The 21,540-nt window shown below is 39.3% G+C and overlaps 1 long non-coding RNA gene across 1 annotated transcript; it reads left to right on the top strand.

Moving 5' to 3' along the window:
• The first annotated feature begins 6,691 nt into the window (after window positions 1-6,691).
• LOC112660907 (uncharacterized) lies at window positions 6,692-15,813 on the top strand. The gene is made up of 3 exons (XR_003137304.3): window positions 6,692-6,826; window positions 9,823-9,960; window positions 15,683-15,813. It is a non-coding gene; the product is annotated as an uncharacterized LOC112660907 (long non-coding RNA).
• The last annotated feature ends 5,727 nt before the right edge of the window (window positions 15,814-21,540 follow it).

Raw genomic sequence — 21,540 nt, 5'->3', positions numbered from 1 at the left:
CCAGAATGAATATATTAGCTCTGTGCCCCCCAAACAAGAAGAAACAGGTTTGGTGAAAAGCATGGTAGTCTATGCCTCACTGGGCCAGAGAATTATACTCTACTTACAACCAGGGATGGCATTGTCTTTCCCTAAAGCACATGGTCTGTGTGAGGTGGTATGGGTACAAGAATTAATTTGGTGTCATTTTCAAGGGAGAAAAAATTATCAGTATTTTCATGGCCATTACTTACATGCAGATGTGATTTCTCTGGATTCAATTTCTATAATCTTTAAAGCTAGGTAGGCCATTTATTTTTCCCATATAGTCCTCTTCTATTTTCCCATATAGCGCTTCTAACTATACTGTAGTGGCATTGAATAAATGGATAAATGTACTATTTTTACTTCATCTGAACCAATCTTGTAGGTTGCAGTTAAAATATTTTTGGTAATTTAACAAGTTAAGACATTATAGCTCATTATTGTCTGAGGGTTCATTTCTTTGACTATTAGCTAAATATATATTGTTGTTCATGGCTGTTTCTGATACTAATTCTATTTTTCTCATGTACAGTGTATTAATATTCTCTTCCACATATTAGAGTTTAGCCAAGACCCATAATTTAAACTATGTTTGGAACAAAACTTAACAATTTTTAACTGCAAATTATAATTTTACTAAATATTACCCCTAGCAATGCTATTTGCTAAATATATCAATCATATAAATTAATGGTTTATTAAGGCAGATTGCGTTTATACCCAACTTCAATACTTACTAGATCTAAAAAAAAGACAGGTTTTTCTTTGTCCAATGACAAATTCTCTTGGTTCTAACCATTTCATTTTTACTGGGGCTTGAACTGTTAGTTATCTTTATTTATTATTTGATCTCAGCTTGCTCCTCTTTCTTGTTTTCTTTTCCTTAGTATAGATTCCCCAGATTGCACAAAAGCAAAAACTGAAAACCAAAGCGAGTGTTCCTTCCTATGAACAATTTGCAGGCACTATCATCTTGACGTAAACTGCTACTCACACTCTACTTCAATTTCCCTTCTTACTGAACCACACAATGAAAGTGATCTCGATGTGTGGGCCACTCACTCTTGACTGACCTTCTCAGTAGTAGTGATTTGGTCCTACCTCCCATGGTTACAGGGCTCTCTGAAGCTCTATTTCCTTTTTCTCTGCCTTTTTTCTTATAGACTTCATTCCCCTCTAACTACTCTTTAAGTGGACATGGTTCCACTCTTTCTGTGACCCTCATTTCTTCTGCCTTTATATAGTGCCTGGGAAAATGTTCTGCTTTTATGGCTTCAACTACATCCTTTTATTTTCTCTCGGCTCACTTCTTTACTGATCTCATTCAGTCTCATGGCTTTAAATATCATCTCCACAATTCACACAGTCCAGATATATATTTTGAGTCTGGCCTGCTCCCACACGCTTATGAATTCTACACTCTTATAAATTAAATTGCCCCAGGATATCTCTATGGAGGACGTCTGAGTTAATGTAGTCTTCTTAAACTAAACAGGTCCAAGGCTGGATTCTTCAACTGTTTCATTTCCTAAGTATGTTCCTCCTTCAGTCTTCCTCATGTGAGTATAAAGCAGTTCCATCCTTACAGTTGCTCCGGACAAAATCCATGGTACTATCCGTATTCCTCTCACCGTGTTGCATTACATATCCATTCTGCTAGCAATTTCTGTTACTATAACCCTCAAAATGTGCCAGAGATTAACATCTTATCAGCTCTCTGCTATCATCCTGGAGCTAAATTACTGATACTTTTTGCTGGGATTTTATTTTTAAAAAAATTTTTAAAGATTTTATTCATTCATTCATTTATTCATTTATTTCAGAAAGAGACAAGGAGAGAGAGAGAAAGAACATGAGTGGGGGAGGAGCAGAGGGACTAGTAGAGTCTATGGCGAGTCTGGAGCCTGCTGGGGAGCTCAATCCCAGGACCCTGAGATCATGACCTGAGCTAAAGTCAGACTCTTAACCAGCTGAGCCACCCAGGCAATGCTTTTTGCCTGGATTTTAAATGCAATAACCTTCTTACTGGTCTCTTTATTTAGCACTGGTCCCATCCACCTCTTCAGTTTATTCTCAGTATTATAAGAGAGTCTCTTAAAAAATGATCAGTTCCTTCCTGTAGAGCAAAAGCTGAAATTTTTACCACCAACTATATCTGCCACTGCTCATTCTCTTGCCTCCTTCCTTTCCTTTTCACCAGCCACAGTGTAGATTAGAAATGCTCCCATCTCAGGGGCTTGCATTCACTTCTCTGTCTACCTGTTCTTCCTCCCATATCCTCATGGCTCATTTCTTCCTTACCTCCTTCAGGTATTTATTCAAATGTCTCTTCCAGTGAGGTCTTCCCTCTCACTAGATTGCAAGGCATGGATTTTTTTTTTTTTTATTTTAACTATTGTATCTCTAGAGCTTAATAAAGGACCAGACCAACAGTAACAGGTACTCAGTAAATGTTTGGTGAATGATTGAAACAGTTGATCCTATTCACTAATTTTTCACTGGCTTCTATTCCTACACACATGCACATATACACATATATTTACACACACACACACACACACGTACATATCCATATACAAAATTTACTTTTCTGTCTCATAATACCTCAAAGTCAACATATCCTAAATTGAACTCATTATCATTTACCTGACATGATGCTTCTTTCATTTTTCCTGTCAAGTATGCCAGAACTTGCTGTTATAAGATGAATATGTTCTGGGAATCTCATGTACAGCATGGTGACTCTAGTTAATAATACTCTAGTATTATGTACTTGAAATTTTTTAAAATAGTAGATCCCAAGTGATCACACATACAAAATAACTATGTCTGTTGATAAATGTGTTAATTAACTTAATTGTGCTAATGTTTTCCCAGTGTATATGTATATTAAATCATCACATTTTACACCCTAATATATACAATTTCTATTTGTCAATAATACCTCCATAAAGTTGAGGAAAACAGAAAGAGAAACGGGAAAAAAAAACAGCTTTAGAATCATCTTTTATTCCTTCCACAGGATACCAGTAACCAAGCATTATTGATTCTACTCCAGAATATCTCTGAATTATTAGCTTTCCCCCCACTTCTGCCACAATTGCTGTAACTTGGACCTTCGTCTTCTCCAGCAAAGAGTAACTTCACTTCCCATCTGTTTACATCCATCTCTGGGATGCTGGAAAGCAGCATATGTAACAGTCTTAAGAAGCAGATGTATCCTAAATAAGCCTTTGCAAAAACTTCTGCATTAGGATTTTCAGAGGTAGTAGAAAAACACTGCCAGGCAACAGATGAGTGTATGGTGGGCAGTACAAGAAACCAAATGAAGGTCAGATCTCTTAACTGTTACCACTGGGTTTGGTTCTGTTTTCAGGGAACTTGTAACAAGTGACCTTTTAATAAGTGTGGCTGAAGGAAGACATTTTGTAATTTTTGTGAAATGGATGGAAACAAGTAGACAGAAGAGTGATCCAAGTATTTGAGATGAAAAAGTTCAGAACAAATATACAATATTGAACAAAATGTAATTCTTTCTGTCCTCAGAGAGCTTATGGTTTAGTGAAAGAGATGGGCAGATATGTGATGGCATACACTGCCACACAGACAATAGTGACTGAGAGCCAAGTTGCTATAAGGATAAAAAACAAAAATGGAGAACTGCCAAGAAATGGAGGATGAATGGTGTGTGGATGTTAGAAAGTGCTTCTCTGAGCAAAGTATGCAAATTTGAGCAGAACTCGGAGCATGAGTAGGAGTTAGTCAAATGAAGAGGAAAGGGAAAGGCCATTCCATACAGAAGAAACATATGTGTGAGGTCCTGAGTATGTGTGAACAGAGCAAAATGAGCTCAGGAGACAGTTGCTCTGGATGAGGTAGGAGGAGAGGCAGGAACCACATCTGTCAGCCCCTTGGAGGCCATGGTAAGAAGTTTGGGATTTATTATAGTACAGCATAATTCCATGGAAGAGTTTTAAGTAGGGGGCATAAGCCACCCCTACTCACTCCCTTGGTAATTCCTTTAGTGGCAAATTATTTGGGTGAGGGAAAGTCAGCACTCTACAACACTCTAAAACAGAGCATTGCTTGGGGATTTTCTGAAAATTCAGTCTTATTCTGTAGACTTAGAGTAGGGTCCAAGAGTCTGTATTTCTTTTTTTTTTTTTTTTAAGATATTTATTTTATTTGAGAAAGACAGTGAGCATAGGGAAGGGCAAAGAGGGAGAGAAACCCTCAGGTAGACTCTGTGCAGAGAGTGGAGCCTGATGCAGGGCTCATTTTCACCACCCTGACATCATAACCTGAGCCAAAATCAAGAGTCCCTCACTTAACTGACGGAGCCATCCACATACCCCAGAATCTGCATTTCTAAGATGTGCCAGTGGATGCCACTGCTGCTGCTCTGTTTAACACATTTTGTATAGTAAAGTGGTGATGGCAGCAACAGAGAAATTTTTCCCTTAAGACCTCATTTTCCGGGATCCGTGGGTGGCTCAGGCGCTCAGTTTATCGCCTGCCTTTGGCCTGGGGCGTGATCCTGGAGACCCGGGATCGAGTCCCATGTCGGGCTCCCAGCATGGAGCCTGCTTCTCCCTCTGCCTGTGTCTCTGCCTCTCTCTCTGTGTGTGTCTCTTATGAATAAATAAATAAAATCTTAAAAAAAAAAGACCTCATTTTCCTGTCTTTTGAGATAAAAGCAGCCTTTTTTTTTTTTTTCCTAATGGAGTACCTTTTTTCATCAACTCCCTGAGCGATTTGATCCTTCCCATGGTTTTATTTCTTTATTTTAAGATATTCCTTGCATAATATCAAAAAAGGAAGAAGGACAAATTTCTTCTCTTCTAGGCATTTTTTTCTATTTTTTTTTTTTTTTGCAAAATATTCATTGTTTTGTCTGCTTCTCATTTCATTAAAATTTTAGAATTAAAACATAGCATTTATTCTCCCTCCTAAAAATATCAACATACTTAATCCCTTGCCAAGATGGGGACTGTGGTTTAGGCATATTTTGAAAGATTGATTGATTGATATTAGAGGGAGAGAAGGAGAGAGTAGGGTGAAGAGGCAGATTCCTAAACAGATTCTGCATTGAATGCAGAACCTGAAGCCAGATGCTGGGCTCAATTTCATGACCCTGAGATCACGACCCTGAGATCATGACCTGAGCTGAAACCAAGAGTCAGGCACTTAACCAACTGCACTACCCAGGCACCCCTAGGGTTAAGCATTTTTAACAACAATTCAAACTCTCCCTAGCTAGATAGGTGTGGTGGTTGCGTAAATTCACATTCCATGTACAAAACTGGTTGCTCATCATGAGAAAGTAATTGTGTTTCCTCAAAACACATGACTTTAATAACATTACATGCATATTATGCAAATGTGAACTATTTGAGAAATACCATTTAAAAGAAGTCCTGCATTTATTTGAAATATGTTTTTGATCATTAAATATGTCATCATATTAATAAGCAGAAGTGTGTATAGTGGCTAAGCAGCTCAATGTGAGTATAAATGAAAAATACGTCCATGCATGTACAGCATTTAGAGCACTACCAACTAACATTTGAGTCTATGGTTATAATTAAGAAAATATATTTAAATATTATGGTATAATATTTATTATAAGTAAAAAAACTGCAATACAGGAAAACATTTACTACAGTTTAAAAATATCATTTTAATGATCATTATTTAATGCTTAATTTGGCCACTTAACAGTATTTCTTTTCCAAATTAGTCCAAATTAGTTGCAAATACTGATCTACTCACTATCAGAGAAAATAGAAACTGATCTGTAACCAGTTATTCAAAAACTTTGATAATAAAAACATCTCAGAGTTCTTTAGGTGACTTTGCTTTTCATTATGGAATCTGAAAAATCATAAAGAAAATCACTGGTGCATGTGTATCTACCTTAATTAATCAAAGTAGAGTCCTATTTTTAAGGTACTATAAGAGAGACTGCACCACCCTCAACTGTCCCCCCATATGAAAGGCATTTCATTTTTATGTGCTGTCTGAAATTCCACCAATGACAGATTCATTTAATTTTCCTCTTTTTTAGATTGCAGTAGAGTTGACAGACAATGTTATAGTAGGTTCGTGTGTCAGATGTAGTGCATTGACAGTTTTATATATTATGCACAGTAAGTGTAGCTAACATCTGTCACCATACAATGTTATTACGAGATCCCTGACAGTTTCTCCTGTGCTATACTTTTCATCCCTGTGAGTTATTTATTTTAGAACTGGAAGCTTGTACTTCTTAGTCTCCTTCACGCATCTCCCCACACCTTTGGTAACCAACAATTTGTCCTTTGTATTTATGAGTCTTTTTCTATTTTTTAAAAAGTAGGGTCTTTGTTGTTGTTTGTTTATTTGTTTTGCTAATTTTCCTTTCAACTCCTAAAGAAAATTAATCAAACTGAGGGTAAGAAAGGGTCAGGGGAGGATTTGGTGATGAGCAAGAAAGGCAAGGCAGGCCAGGGCTCTTGGGTGAGGCTATCTGGGCTGATGGAAAGCAGCATAAGGCAAAGGAACGCATGGTGCTGGTAAAGGAGAGGGAAGCCAGTGTATAAGAAAACAGAGGAAGAGGGTTAAATGGTGTCAAAAATTAGCTTTGCTTACAATCCAATTTTACCTAAGACAACCTCTGTTCTTTTGTAGTTAACACGCATTTCCAGATATACTGGACCTACTCTCTCTAGCATGGTGAATCTGGCAGCACCGTGCTAGCATGGAGGAGCCTAGCCCAGGAGGCCATGAGACAAAAACAGGCATTCTGCATGGAGGCTTGCAGGTAGCATGCCCATAAATGCCCAAGGGTGGGGTGCTGGGTTGGGAGATGATGCTGACAGGTGTGAAAGTCCATCAGGGGTGTGCCTGAGTGTGCAGAGCGTCTCGGTATGTAGGGAATCTGCATGGTTTGACCAAATAAGTATAATCAGTATACTGATCACATAAGTCAATATAGTGACACTGATGGTGAAAGCCAAGGTTACCATTGTCGGAGAAGATGTCTACAAACAAAGCTAAAAAGAATCATGAAGGAATGGATATGTGTCAGTATAAAGCAATGGTTCAAATATATCTGTATGTATATCCATATCTTTATCTTTATATACATATAGAAATGCAGAATTAGATATATGTACATCCATGTGCATGCATACATGGATTTCCTGGCTGTGTCCACTGAATAGGCCTAGATACATTGACACTCTTCTAACAATGAGCACAGTAAGTACATAGTACTTGGTTTCTAAATAAAAATTCTACATTGATGGACTCAAGACTCTTTGGAAAAATTGTTGATACCCAAGTTCTCTTGGAATATCTTGTTGTACCAGAAAATTAAAAAATGCCTAGCAAGGGGTAGGAACATGCTACAGTGCCACTTAGATACTTTCACTGGCCAAATTGAGGACAGTTAGAGCTTCACAATAGATAATAATAGTAATGGAATAGCCTTTTTAGTAGAAATTAGAATTTATAAGTCTATACTGGTATTGACTGACTGAAGGAATCAGTCGTTACTTGAGAAAAGGAAAAGCTCTTCCTAACAGTAGAATGCTAATAATAAAGGTAAGAAAAGTACTGGAATAGAAAGACATCATGGGCCTACCATCACTGTGGTAATTGATTCAGGAGAGGGTGGTCAAAGGGGACCCAGTTGATGGGTGGTGGTTAGATGGGGAGCAGGGTATTGACATAGTCTTGGGCTATCCCCCCCTGACTTGAATATATCAGTTGCAAAAAGAGAGAGAAGAAGGAGACTATGTGGAGAAGCCTGGTTGAAAGCACATGACCAGATGTTAGAGGTTAACCTCCCCGCTGGTAAGCTGTATCACCATGGTGGGCCCCTGATGTGAAGCAAGGAGAAAAGTGTCTTATTTCTGTGGTTTCCCCACCAAGAAAATGTGTCTTGAGTCTAGTAATGAGGAAACCTTAGGTGGACTGAGAATCAGGGTCATCTGACAATATTTATGATCCCAATTCTTTAAAGCTGTGAGGCTCAAGAAGAACACAGACAGATGCAGGAAGTGAGCTATGAAGGATGAAATACTCCAGCCTCAGAGGCAGGGATATTAGGGATGTAACTCCTCAGCCCTTTCTGGCACTGAAACAATCTGCCCCAGCACTAAGCATGCCCTGAGATGAGTAAGCTCCTGAAAACAAAAACAAAAAGAAAATAATGTGAAGGCAAAAAGAAAACAATGATCATTACTGAAAGGCAATAACATTCTTCCCAAAGTGGGGGGAAAAAATCATGAGTAACTTTCTTTATAAAATGCCCTTCCTCAGCCGAGGAGAAAGTTTAAGAGAAAACTTAACAGGAGGCATAGCAACAAAATGAGATCTGTGTTCTTGATTGGAATTCTGATCCTGAAAGAGAAAAGAGATTTTACTGGAACCTTGGTGAAATTTGAATGGCGCCTAAGGATTGGAAGATGAAGTCATGTCATTGATGATGTCCTAACTTGTATGGTTCTGTTATGAGAATAATGAGACATCAGGACTGTAACTTGCTCAAATGGTCCAAAGAAAGGCTAGTAACAATGGGTACAACACACGTATGTTATGTGTGAGTGCAAGGAAATGTAACAGCTGAGGAATTCTTTGTATACTCTTTAAAATATGGTAATATTGACTAAAATCTACAGGTGCAATAGTGACTTGAAAATCTAACTCAGGATCAATAGTCATTACCACATTTCAGCACAGTGTGGGTTTTTTTTGCTAGCGTTTGCACTGTTCTCTGGAATGTCTTCCCTCATTTCTGACTTAGCTTTTAAATTGCATCTGAAGTCTTCTTGACGTTGTAACTGTATTTCTCAGACTTGTGATATATCAGCCTCTAGCCTTTCCCAGCTACACACAGTCAAGCCAAAGCATGTGAAGTTATTTCAGTGGACCTATAACAGTATATTGCTGACTTAGCTGCTGCTGATTGCTACATTACAGCCCTAGCAGAATCACTGGAAGAGAAAGAATATTAGAGCTGGAAGAGGCCTTGCAGGATGATGCAATCCAGCATCATCGTTTATATATTCATATTCATTTTAGAGCTGAGCAAACTGGACCCTGGAGAGCTCAAGTAATTGTTCTCATATCACCTGCGTAACTGATGGCAGAATCGTTATGAATGTCCTGGTCTCTGACTCCTACTCCAGTGCTCCTCAACAGCTGCTACACAGAAACCCAGCGTTCAGTTCAGAGCCTCATGCAGGTAGCTATTTGACTTGAAAGCTAACACACAGTGACATACAGGTAAACTCACTTGGATGAATCAATCTATCAGGACTGTGAGGATTTTGAGATGAACAGCGCTTCCCGCTGGCGGCCCGGTGCTCCTCCCACGTCAAGCGCTGCCCCCGCCGCATCTTCGGACACTCCAAGGCCACCTGCTAGCCCGGCCCCGAGGCCCCGGACGGCGAGCGCCAGGAGGGCCCAGCTGCTTTTCTGTTGACATTTCAGGTTACCCCAGAGACCCTTACAAAGAGAAACCGTCTTAGGTACGAATGTGCCGGCGACCTGGAAACTCCTGGGGAGGCTCCCGCCCTCGGAGCCCGCTAACTGCTCTGCTCTGCTGGGGGCGCCCGAGCAGACCCGGGAGGCCGGGCCAGGCTGGGCCCCGCCCCACCGCCCACTCGTGGTTCCCGATGAACTCCAGCCTCGCGGGCCGCGGGGGTTTTATAGTTTAAAAAAAAAAAAAAAAGTTTTGTTTTTGTTTTTGGGGTTTTTTGGGGTTTTTTTTGTTTGTTTTTTTCTTTAACCGCGTGGTCTTTATTTCAGTGCCAGCGTTACAGATACAACACAAATGTTCCAGGTGGAAGAAGGGATTCAAACGGAATGCCAAGGTCCAAGCCAGGCTCAGGAAATCAAAAGGAAGGTTTGGAGTAATGGAGAAGATGGACTCCAACATGCTCTAGGGTGAGTCTGATACTCACTCTTCCTATGGGCAAAGGTGCTTTTGTAAAGGAGTCTGGTCTTAAAAAGCAAACTCCTCTTTCCACCCATTTACCACAGTTCAACAGGCAAGTTATGGGCTTAGGAGAAACTTTAAAATTTGTTGTGAGAACAGGGGCATTAATAATTATTAATATACCTTTTAGAAGTTGTCCACTTTGCACTTTCAGGGGAATCAATTTTGAAAATCATGGAGAGTACAGCTACAGCTAAAGTATGGAGAGAAAGGGGAGCTGGAAGAGCCTTGGGAGTTTCTATTACAAATAGAGCACCATATCCTTCATGCCAAATCTCTTTTTTTTTTTTTAATTTTTTTAAATTTATTTATGATAGTCACAGAGAGAGAGAGAGAGAGGCAGAGACATAGGCCGAGGGAGAAGCAGGCTCCATACACTGGGAGCCCAACGTGGGATTCGATTCCGGGTCTCCAGGATCGCGCCCTGGGCCAAAGGCAGGCACCAAACCGCTGCGCCACCCAGGGATCCCCCCAAATCTCTTTTTAACTCCATCTGTCCAGTGTTTACAAATAACCTCTCCAGGTGTTCCACACCTTTATGCCACCATACCTGTTTCTTTGTTGCTTCTCTGATGTTCCAGGCAAACTGTAGTCCAAGGGCTTGTCTCAGTCAATGCTATAACAAGCTCCCACAGCCTGAGTGGCTTAAACACAAATACTCATTTTTTGAGTTCTGGAGGCTGAAAATCTGGGATCAAGGTACCAGCATGGCTGAGCTCTGCTGAGGGCTCTCCTCTTGGCTTGCAAATGGCTACCTTTTTATTGTGTCCTCACATGGTGGAGACAGAAAGAGCCCTGATCTCTTCATGTTCTTATAAGGACACTATTTTCATCACGGGAGCTCCTCTCTCATGACCTCATTTCATTGAAACCTGATTACCTTTCCAAGGACGCACCTCCAAATACATTCACATTGGGAGTTACGGCTTCAACATATGGATTTGGGGGGGTACACGTTCAGTCCATAGCAAAGCCTTTGCTCTTACCATTCCCTCTGCCTGGCACGCTCCTCCTCAGATAACTTCTTGCTGACTTCTCTCTCCTCCTTTTAGCCATATCTCACCCTCTTGGTATGATATGCACAGACCACCATGTTTAACTCTGTAAACTGCACCATCAACTTCATCTTTTCTAATTTGTTTCCCTTTTATTTTTCTATCATCTTAAAATTAATCTATTATGTTTATTATTTACTCAGTAATAATCTTCTTGAGAATCTCAAGTAGATTCCATGCTGAGCATAGAGCCTGAAATGGGGCTTAATCCCACAACCCTGAAATCATGACCTGAGCCAAAACCAAGAGTTGGTTGCTCAAATGACTGCACCACCCAGGCACCCCTAACAGTTTGTGTTTTAGCAACTTGTTTGTGTTGATTCTGATTTAGACTTAAATTTGAAAGCCACTGGTTGTCAAAATCACTGACCCCTAATAGCTGTCTGAACAAAACCAGGGGCCAGTGAGTAGGCAGTAACAATGTGTGCCATAGGCTTTTCCATGTTTTTAAATTTGTAGCTAATAAGTATGATCTTGAGAAATGAGAGAGTAATGCTCTGTGAACAACAGACTGCACTGAACATGCTGTGGAAGGATAGCTGGTGCTAAAACTGGCCTATGCTTCTCTTTCCTCCTTCTCCAGCTCATCCTGTGCTAGGATATGCCTAAGCTCTGTCCCTAACCCACTCGGTGAGAAGGATCACTGTGCCTTGAATCAGTCACTTCATATCTCTGTGCCATTTTCTCACTTGTTAAATGAAAGAGTTGAGTTAGGTGATTTTCCAAGTTTCTTTGCATTAGTCATCAATTGTACCTTTCTATTACTTGGGATGGGGGCAACCTGGAATGGGCCACATAACACCCCAATTTTGACTCAACTCCAGACTTAATCAGAGATAGGAGGACACAAGCCAGGCTCTCTTTTGGAATCAAGATAGGTCATTATTAATTTGTTTAAATATTTTTTAATATTACAACAACTATTGGGATCTCACCTTGTCCATCATTTTGCTGTTTGAAGTCAGTAGAAAGAAAAGAAACAATCCCTTTTCCTGAAGAATATCTTCAGGAAACATATAAAACATATGAGTAAATCAAAGTGTAGTAAGGGTGCAAAATGCCAGCAGAGGGGGGCAAGGCAAGAATGAACTGTACTTGTATTACAGGCACTTAAAGGCAGAGAAGAGTATATCACTCAAATCTTGTTTGTTCAGGAGTATCAATAATCATATAAGGGCTTGACATTAAACTAAGTTAGAGAAAATCCAGTGAAGGCAGAAAATGTTACACTTGCTTCTAAAATCAGAAAGACTTTGAGTGATATTGTAATTGACTTTCCTGTTGCTCCTTTTGCTCTTTCTGATGCCCCAACTAATTTATTTAAAAGGCATCTGCTGTCTCCCTTATTCTTTTAATAGGAACAAAATAATGCTAGTACATGGACTTTAGTTCAATTGACAACCTCAGATCACCATGACGGTTTGTTCACTATGGAAAATTCTGAGGGCAAGAGGCTCAGAACAGGCCAGCATCAGGGATATGTCTCTCTTGTTCTCCATGTCCAATGTTAGTGGAATGATAGGTTTGGGAAGGGATCTACACAAGGTTGTCAGGCTGTGTCCTGAGGCTGGTGAATTACACATCATTATCACATTTTTAAAAAGATTTTATGTATTTATTTTGAGAAAGCATAAGAGAGAGACTGAGAGAGAGAGAGAGAGAGAGAGAGAACAATCAGGGGAGGGACCAAGACAGAAAAACAGGTTCTCCGCTGATCAGGGACCCCAATGCAGGGCTCCATCCCAGGATCCTGGGATCATGACCTGAGCCACCCAGGTGTTCTTAGTGATCACATTTTAAGTGTATTTTGATCAAGCAGGTCTTTTTCTTGCTCTGAATTATCCAGGAATACCAAGAAGCCATAGCTACCAAGAAAATGAGTAGTGGGTATAATTCTAATCTATGCTAATTGTTCACTCATGAATCCACCTTATTTGAGATATTTTCAGTGTGAGAAAATTAATAGACATTCATATAACTGTATTAAAGATGTACGGCTAAGTAAAACACCCAGTTCATTTGATTTGAGATAAAGTGTTATCAATTCATTGTGGTAATAGTCACAATGAGAAGAAACCTGATTGCCTATATGGAATATCTTACTCTCCACCCCCTTAAAATAACATTCCCATTCCTTTGTAAAAGTTTTCCCCGTGATTCTGACTCTAGTTTATGAGAGGCTGGGCTGGTGGGTGGCAATGGGGAGTAAGGTCGCCAGGCTGGCATTTCTCAGGTAACTGGAGTTGGAAGAACTACCTGGGAACATACAGGATACCCCTTTCCATTTAGGTCTATTGTCTGAATCCACTGAAAGATTTTCTTTATTCTTTCTTTCTTTCTTTTTACAATTCTGTATAATCTGAACTGATCTGGAGTGAAGTGCCAGTGAAGTGCCCTGGGATCAAGAAATATTTTTGTAGTGAAATATCCTGTGCCAGTTATCCATGGCAGAAAGAAATGTGCACTGGTAAAACTTTGACATGAACATACAAATGTCTGCACACACACACACACACACACACACACAGACACACCTACATGCACACACACCCCTTCCAGGGAACATTCCTTACAAATGTACATTCACTTGTTGGCCCTTATTGATCACATGAACAATGTTTACTCAACACTATCAGTGACAGACAAGGTATTGATGGTGTCACCAAGGAACAGAGGTAAGTTCACATCACTTAATAATTCCTTCCAAAGAATCAGGCCACAGTAACCATGAAGCAGTTTATTAACACAGCAAATTTGAGAATACATTTTAAATTCCAATTGTAGTGATATTTTTCCTAGAGGACATTGATTTTGTTTCGCCATGCTGCTTCTGTAAATGGAAAGAAAACAAAATTATGATTCAAATTACTAACATTAATGAAAAATCATTTCATTTCTTTTTATTACTTGAGCTGGCACCTGGTGAGGAGCTCTGCAGAGAGAGGAAGGCAAATCCGCATTAGCCATCTGTCAAATGCTTAAAATTACCAAGTCATGGGGGGTAAAATTTAATATCACTCACCATGCAGGACCTACTTAGGCAAGATAAACAACAGATTTTTAAACATGGAGAAGGACTGTGAGTGTCTTATTGAAAGGGCTTTTGAAAGGGTTATAGTTACAGGTAGTTCAAAATTGTTGACAAGTGAGGTTGGCACATCTGAACATTTGAGACTTGTCAGAGTTAACAGATTCAGAGCATGACATACCAGGTTGAAGAGAGGTGAAATGTATTCCATGAATGCACTGTCTTTTTTCTCCATATCGGTTGGCTGGGCTTTTCACAGGATGAAAATAAGTATTCTGTGTGCTGTCACAGTCTGGTGCCCTCACATTGGATATGATCTGGGTATTACATTTCAAACTTTCCCACCGACTCCTTTTGTTTTCTATCACTATAGATATAAGACCTTAGAGATCTAACCTGAGTTTCTCAGTCCAAATTTGCCACTCCAGGGAAGACCTGTTGGATTTATCAATCAGAATTCTGACAAGAGGTCTAGGACCCATGGAGATCAGATTCTGAAGATAATGTCATGAAGGTACGATTTACAAAGGTATGTTCAGGGTTTAGGAAATCCATAGGGGGATGCTGAGGCATTCAGTGTCTAGTGACTGGGGAAACTAGGACTTCTCCATCCATTAAGAGGTAAAAGCTGGGACCATGGAGAAGTTCTCTCTAGGAAGTCCTTTAGTCCCACAGATGCAGCCACCTCCAGAACCAGATTCCAGAATAGGGAGAGAGCTGGGAACCAGACACCCTGACCTTGGTCTCCTGCCACCACTTAGTCTCCTTCTGGTGCATCCCATTGGCAGAACTTAATAGGAAGTAAGAGAGCAAGGTAGCATGGAGAATGAAGTCATAACTGTGTCCCCAAGAACACAATGCAGAGAATGCAAAGGGGTGAGGTACAAAATGAGGCTAACAAGTGCAGTGGATAAGACTGGGTAAAAGGAGACACCTGTGTGGCTCAGTTGGCTAAGCGTCTGACTCTTGATTTCTGCTCAGGTCATGATCTCAGGGTTTTAAGATTGAGCCCGGAGTTGGGCTCCAACCTCTGTTGGGAGTCTGCTTGAGATTCTCTCTCTCTTTCAAATAAATAAATGAATCTTAGGGGAAAAAAGAGCATCTTGAATAATTCAGCCCCCTTTTGAACATTGTTCTGAAGAGATAAGCTTACCTGGTTAGGACACAATACAAGTCAGTTGAAGCCATTCTCTTTGGCTTTACATGAAGGTATTATTTTCATTTTAAAGTTTATAGAGTCATAAACAGAAGGGTCCATTGAGAAAAATGAAATTACCATGACTGAAAGGAATATACAAACTAGTGAGAGCAGTTTGTATACCTTTCCATCCACCTATTTCTTTTCAATCACAAGCAAAAAAGTTTAATCTAGGAAATTGGGGCAAGTATCCAGTCATCGTGGGCCACAGAAATGCTTTTAAGGAAACTGAGTGGTTGGCAGGGATAGGGGAATGTGGAGTCCCTTGACTGTGCATGGACTCCCAGGGCTCATCCTTAGTGATTCAAGTACAAGGCTGATGGCAGAATAATTCAGACTCTTCCACATGGTGAACTAATGTTGCCTGAACAGCCTCTCGCTCTGGTCAGGATTGATTTAGCACCAGGACAAGATTAAGTCTGGATGCAAAAGTCACCAGTTATCACAGCTGGAAGTGGTGGAGGTGCACAACCATCAACACTCTTTATAGAAGCTTAAGCAGCTATGATGGTTCTTCTTATGCAAGGTAAGTGCTGCTGCTGGCTTTAGAGTAAATTAGTCCTGTGACATTCTCAACTCAATACATTCCAATTTCTTAGACATATTGAGTAAATTCTCTTACTCTAACCTCTGAAGATAAAATAAAACATAATTTTTAAAACACCTCAATGACAATGGCATATAATTGTTGATCTAGACATTATATTTCTAGGGTTTTAATTTATTTTTGAAGAGCTGAGATACCATTGTTTTAATTTTTAAATTATATTCCATATTAGAATGTTTTTAAGTCAGAAGGTGCACATTAAAAAAAAAATCCATGATAATATCATTTAATTAAAACATCCTGGTTCCTTATTTAACAAAGTATGACAGATGTAGCAAAAATTAATTCTGCCAACAATGAGATTCTACTGAATGGGAGCTTTGTCCTCCTGTGCTCTGAATTAGTTTGGAATGAAAAAAAAAAAAAAAGAAACACCTCATTTTGTAAAGAAAAACTATAAATTGACCTAATTGAAAAAAATGTATGGAATGTTTAACACTGTACATTTTTTAGTTTGTTAAAACTAGTTCCAGATATATTATAAAAATAAATAAAGTCTTATGGCTTTCAATAAGATCTTTCTCAAAATATACATCCAATAATCATATTTTGTCAATGTTTATTTGTTAAGAATCTTTTCATATGTTTATGATATTTTACATGTCATTCATATATTATATAGTTTACTAAATCTATACTTTATCTAGATTTATATCTACTTTAGCCCCCTTAAGATTCCTGTAGATATCTCCATATTATTACCAGTACCTATGAACTGTAAAAATTTTAACATTTTCAGAGGTGTATTTGCTACTTATCCTCTTTGAGAACAGGAAGTTAGAATAAATGACCTATTTCCCTGGTTCTAAGAAGGTTGTAAATTGCACAACAGAGCAAATGCTTTGGCTGTAGAATGAATGTGCCAATTAGAAAAAATCTATTTTTGCTTTCATTTGTAAAATGATGTAGCAACTGTGGAAAACAGCTGGGCAATCCTCAAAAAGTTACACACAGAGCTACCATGTTGACTTGGTGATAAACTGTGAGTTATATACCCCCAAAACATCGAAAGCAGGGACTTGAACAAATACCTGTACAGCCATGTTCACTGCAGCAATATTCACAACAGACACAAGATGAAAAAATCCCTAATCTCCAGCAACAGTTGAATAGATAAACAGAATGTGGTATACACACAATATATAACACTATTGGGTCAAGAAAAACAATGACATTTTGCTATGTGCTACAACATGGATGAACCTTGAAAACTTTGTGGTAAGTGAACCAAACACAGAAAGATAAATGTTACATGATTTCACTTACTTGAGGTTTGTAGAATAGGAAAGTTCATAGATGCAGAAAGCAGAATGAGGTTACTAAAAACTGTGAGGAAGAAAGAGTAGTGATCATTTAATGAGTACAGAGTTCCTGATGTTGAGGATGATGGAGTTTTGGAAATAGTGGTGATGGGAGCACAGCATTGAGAATGTAACTACTTAAAATAATTTGTTCTAACTCTCTGAAGAAAGTCCATGGTATTTTGATAGGGATTGCATTAAACGTGTAAATTGCCCTGGGTAACATTGACATTTTCACAATATTAATTCTGCCAATCCATGAGCATGGAATATTTTTCCATCTCTTTGTGTCTTCCTCAATTTCTTTCAGAAGTGTTCCATAGTTTTTAGGGTATAGATCCTTTACCTCTTTGGTGAGGTTTATTCCTAGGTATCTTATGCTTTTGGGTGCAATTGTAAATGGGATTGACTCCTTAATTTCTCTTTCTTCAGTCTCATTGTTAGTGTATAGAAATGCCACTGACTTCTGGGCATTGATTTTGTATCCTGCCACGGTACCGAATTGCTATATGAGTTCTAGCAATCTTGGGGTGGAGACTTTTGGGTTTTCTGCATAGAGTATCATGTCATCGGCGAAGAGGGAGAGTTTGACTTCTTCTTTGCCAATTTGAATGCCTTTAATGTCTTTTTGTTGTCTGATTGCTGAGGCTAGGACTTCCAGTACTATGTTGAACAGCAGTGGTGAGAGTGGACATCCCTGTCTTGTTCCTGATCTTAGGGGAAAGGCTCCCAGTGCTTCCCCATTGAGAATGATATTTGCTGTGGGCTTTTCATAGATGGCTTTTAAGATGTCGAGGAATGTTCCCTCTATCCCTACACTCTGAAGAGTTTTGATCAGGAATGGATGCTTTATTTTGTCAAATGCTTTCTCTGCATCCAATGAGAGGAGCATATGGTTCTTGGTTTTTCTCTTGCTGATATGATGAATCACATTGATTGTTTTACGGGTGTTGAACCAGCCTTGTGTCCCAGGGATAAATCCTACTTGGTCATGGTGAATAATTTTCTTAATGTACTGTTGGATCCTACTGGCCAGTATCTTGTTGAGAATTTTTGCATCCATGTTCATCAGGGATATTGGTCTGTAATTCTCCTTTTTGGTGGGGTCTTTGTCTGGTTTTGGAATTAAGGTGATGCTGGCCTCATAGAACGAATTTGGAAGTACTCCATCTCTTTCTATCTTTCCAAACAGCTTTAGGAGAATAGGTATGGTTTCTTCTTTAAACGTTTGATAAAATTCCCCTGGGAAGCCATCTGGCCCTGGACTCTTGTGTCTTGGGAGGTTTTTGATGACTGCTTCAATTTCCTCCCTGGTTATTGGCCTGTTCAGGTTTTCTATTTCTTCCTGTTCCAGTTTTGGTAGTTTGTGGCTTTCCAGGAATGCGTCCATTTCTCCTAGATTGCCTAACAAATTATTTTAAGATTTGTGTGGAATCAGAAAAGACCCCGAATAGCCAGGGGAATTTTAAAAAAGAAAACCATATCTGGGGGCATCACAATGCCAGATTTCAGGTTGTACTACAAAGCTGTGGTCATCAAGACAGTGTGGTACTGGCACAAAAACAGACACATAGATCAGTGGAACAGAATAGAGAACCCAGAAGTGGACCCTGAACTTTATGGTCAACTAATATTCGATAAAGGAGGAAAGACTATCCATTGGAAGAAAGACAGTCTCTTCAATAAATGGTGCTGGGAAAATTGGACATCCACATGCAGAAGAATGAAACTCGACCAGTCTCTTTCACCATACACAAAGATAAACTCAAAATGGATGAAAGATCTAAATGTGAGACAAGATTCCATCAAAATCCTAGAGAAGAACACAGGCAACACCCTTTTTGAACTCGGCCACAGTAACTTCTTGCAAGATACATCCACAAAGGCAAAAGAAACAAAAGCAAAAATGAACTATTGGGACTTCAAGATAAGAAGCTTTTGCACAGCAAAGGATACAGTCAACAAAACTAAAAGACAACCTACAGAATGGGAGAAGATATTTGCAAATGACATATCAGATAAAGGGCTAGTTTCCAAGATCTATAAAGAACTTATCAAACTCAACACCAAAGAAACAAACAATCCAATCATGAAATGGGCAAAAGACAAGAAGAGAAATCTCACAGAGGAAGACATAGACATGGCCAACATGCATATGAGAAAATGCTCTGCATCACTTGCCATCAGGGAAATACAAATCAAAACCACAATGAGATCCCACCTCACACCAGTGAGAATGGGGCAAATTAACAAGGCAGGAAACCACAAATGTTGGAGAGGATGTGGAGAAAAGAGAACCCTCTTACACTGTTGGTGGGAATGTGAACTGGTGCAGCCACTCTGGAAAACTGTGTGGAGGTTCCTCAAACAGTTAAAAATAGACCTGCCCTACGACCCAGCAATTGCACTGTTGGGGTTTTACCCCAAAGATACAGATGCAATGAAACACCGGGACACCTGCACCCCGATGTTTATAGCAGCAATGGCCACGATAGCCAAACTGTGGAAGGAGCCTCGGTGTCCATCGAAAGATGAGTGGATAAAGAAGATGTGGTTTATGTATACAATGGAATATTACTCAGCTATTAGAAATGACAAATACCCACCATTTGCTTCAACGTGGATGGAACTGGAGGGGATTATGCTGAGTGAAGTAAGTCAGTCGGAGAAGGACAAACATTATATGTTCTCATTCATTTGGGGAATATAAATAATAGTGAAAGGGAATATAAGGGAAGGGAGAAGAAATGTGTGGGAAATATCAGAAAGGGAGACAGAACGTAAAGACTGCTAACTCTGGGAAACGAACTAGGGGTGGTAGAAGGGGAGGAGGGTGGGGGGTGGGAGTGAATGGGTGACGGGCACTGGGGGTTATTCTGTATGTTAGTAAATTGTACACCAATAAAAAATAAATTAAAAAAAAAAGAGAATGTAACTACTGTAATGCTACTGAACTGTGCACTTTTAAATGGTTGCAATGATAAATATTATATGCATATTATATATAATATGTATATATATATAACCACAATAAAATAAATTTTAAACATTCCATTTAGCTTACTGTAACAAATATTTGTTCATGAAAACTATGCATGGCCCTGTCATTTCCCTTTAGACATTTACATTCTAATATGATAGATGACAGATAATTATAAGAAACTTAAAGAAGAATTGGTATTGGTTTGGGGAGAACAGGATAATGGAGAAAAGGACCTGGTGGATGACTAGATGGGGTTTGAAGGATATCTTAAATGCTGAAGGCAGACATGGCCATGCTAGCAGAAGGAACATGATGAAAAGGAACACTGAAGCAGGAAATAGTTCATCTTTAAAGAAGCATGGGGTACTCAGAAAGATGTGAGAAAGAAGGCTGTAAGTGGAGAGGCATTTTGAGAAACTGAAAAATTATGGAGCTCACTGCTGATAGTCTAGAGTTTTTTGACATTGGACCAATTTCACTTATTATCTTCCACTTAATTTTTGGGAGATCAGGCATGGTATGGCTACTATTAAGAACAAAATTGAAATAGAAATTTCCTAGCTTAGTGCCATGAATATCCAGAGGCTTCTATTATATTCTGTGATTTGCTCCTTTTGAGCTTGGGTTTCTTACAAATTAGTAACTGCAGTCAGCAGCAGAATGACCCCACCCTCAAAGATGCCCATGCCACAATCTGTAGAATATGAATATGGATATGTTAAATTACTGGACAAGAGGGAATTAATTTAACATACAGAGTTGAAAATCAGCTGACTTTAAAATAAGATTATACTGGATTTTCTTAGTGGGCCTAGTGTAATCACAAGGGTGCTCAAAGGTGGAAGAGGGAGATGGAAGAGTCAGAACATCATGAGAACATTAGAGAACATCAGAGAACATCATGAGAACAATCTGACCAGTCGTTGCTGGCCTCAAAGATGAAAAGGGGCCCTGGTCTAGGATTGTGGTCAGCTTCTAGAGTAAGGACATGGATTTTCCCCAGAAGTCTCCAGAAGGAATGCCACCCTTGAATGTAGCCCAATGATACTCATTTTGGACTTCTGATCTCCCAAACTATAAGAAAATAAGCATGGGTTGTTTTAAACCACTAAATTGTGAGCATTTGCTATGGTAGCAATAGGAAACTAATACAGTAACTCATACAGAATAAAAGGACAGAGACCTTCATTCTCTCTCTTCCTTTACTCCTTAAGGCTCTTTTCTTAGTAGAGATTTAGAAGTGGCCCAAAGATGAATTATACTAGAATTTTTCAACCTCCACATTATCAATGCTTTTGGCATTTTGGCTCATTCTTTGCTGTGGGGAGGCTGTCCTGTGCATTGTGTGCTGTTTAG

Source organism: Canis lupus, chromosome 4, assembly GCF_003254725.2.
Source record: "Canis lupus dingo isolate Sandy chromosome 4, ASM325472v2, whole genome shotgun sequence".
NCBI lineage: Eukaryota > Metazoa > Chordata > Mammalia > Carnivora > Canidae > Canis > Canis lupus.
This window is presented reverse-complemented; position numbering and strand designations above follow the sequence as displayed.